The sequence below is a fragment of the Limulus polyphemus genome, unplaced genomic scaffold (genome assembly GCF_000517525.1).
Source record: "Limulus polyphemus unplaced genomic scaffold, Limulus_polyphemus-2.1.2 Scaffold973, whole genome shotgun sequence".
NCBI classification, from domain to species: domain Eukaryota; kingdom Metazoa; phylum Arthropoda; class Merostomata; order Xiphosura; family Limulidae; genus Limulus; species Limulus polyphemus.
In genome coordinates, this window is record NW_013666583.1 from 362,308 (window position 1) to 363,931 (window position 1,624).

The following is a 1,624-nucleotide window of genomic DNA, read 5'->3' on the forward strand; positions in this document are numbered from 1 at the left end:
GAATTGAGTATTGTTGAAGTCGAGCACGTGAGACGTTTGTTGTAGCGCGACTGTTGACATTAATTGTATCGCAAAGTTATATTCAGAAAGAATAAATCAGTTTTATTTAAGAAAGGCCTTGTGTCGCTAAAGTTTCGTTGGAACGAATTTACGGAAAATTAACTAACGAACAAAGACGTAACAAATTGGTGTCAGAAGTGGGATAAGGAAAAAATGGAAACGAGAAGCGGAAAATCAAACTACAGCTTAGCAGATTTGATGGCAGCAATACAAGAACAGCAAAAGAAACAAGAAGAACGAGAAAAGAAACAAGAAAAGAAATTACAGCGGTTGTTGGAGGAAAAGGTAAAGAAAAAAGAAAAACGAGAAAATAAACAAGAAAAGAAACAAGAAGAGAGACAACAGTAGTTGCAAGAAAACCTGCAACAGTGGCAGCTCGAACAACAAAATAAACAAGAAGAGAGATTACAACAGTTGTTGGAGGAAAAAGAAAAGAAACAAGAAGAGAAATTACAACTGCTGTTGGAGGAAAAAGAAAAGAAACAAGAAGAAAGATTACAGAAGTGGCAAGAAAACCTACAACAATGGCAGCTGGAACAGCAAAATAAACAAAAGAGACTACAGCAGTGGTTGGAGGAGGAAAAAATAAACAAGAAGAGAGACGACAGCAGTGGTTGAAGGAGAAAGAAAATAAACAAGAAGAGAAGTTACAGCAGTTGTTAGAAGAGAAAGAAAATAAACAAGAAGAGAAGTTATAGCAGTTGTTGGATGAAAAAGAAAAGAAACAAGAAGAGAGACTACAACAGTGGCAACTGGAACAAGAAAGGAAACAAGAAGTACAAACGGAAAACATTAGTAAAGTTAAAAGCGAATTAGATACATTAAAGGATGATCAATTGTCTTTTACACAAGGAGGATACATTAACCATCGACTTAATCAGCCCCAGACAATGGCAAGCCCCTTCCAGACACTGGAGCTAAACCCTAATGCAGACATCTTCAGTCCTGTTAGAATTCACATCCCAGATATGAATGTCAGTACTAGGAGTGATTCAGTAAGAAGGAAGCCACAGGAATACGATGGGAAAGCACCGTTGGAAGCATATAGAGCACAGTTTGAGCTACTGGCAGAGATGAATGGATGGACAGAGGAGCAGAAAGCAGTATATCTGGCAACGAGCTTGAAAGGACAACGACTGTAAATACTTGGACAGTTGTCAGCAGACGACAGGCACAACTATAGAGCACTGGTAGCGGCTCTAGAACTCAGGTATGGAACTCAAAATCAGTTGGAAGTCTACAGGACTTTGTTTAGGACGAAAATCCGTGCTAAAGGGGAGAGCCTGCAAGAGCTGGCTCAGGACTTGGAAAGCATGGCACACAAGGCCTACCCAACTGCACCACCCGATCTCCTCAAGTTGTTGCTGAGGGATCCGTTCGTAGATGCATTGGACAGTCCACAACTCAAGATACAAGTGAAGCAAGCACACCTCTCTACCATGCAGGATGCAATGGCCAGAGCTCTCGAATTGGAATCCTACGTTAAGTCCAGCTCAGAGGTACCGAGGTTGGTACAGTCATCTGGATTTAAGGCCAGAAAAGGTCAGCTTTCAGAGAGGTTTGA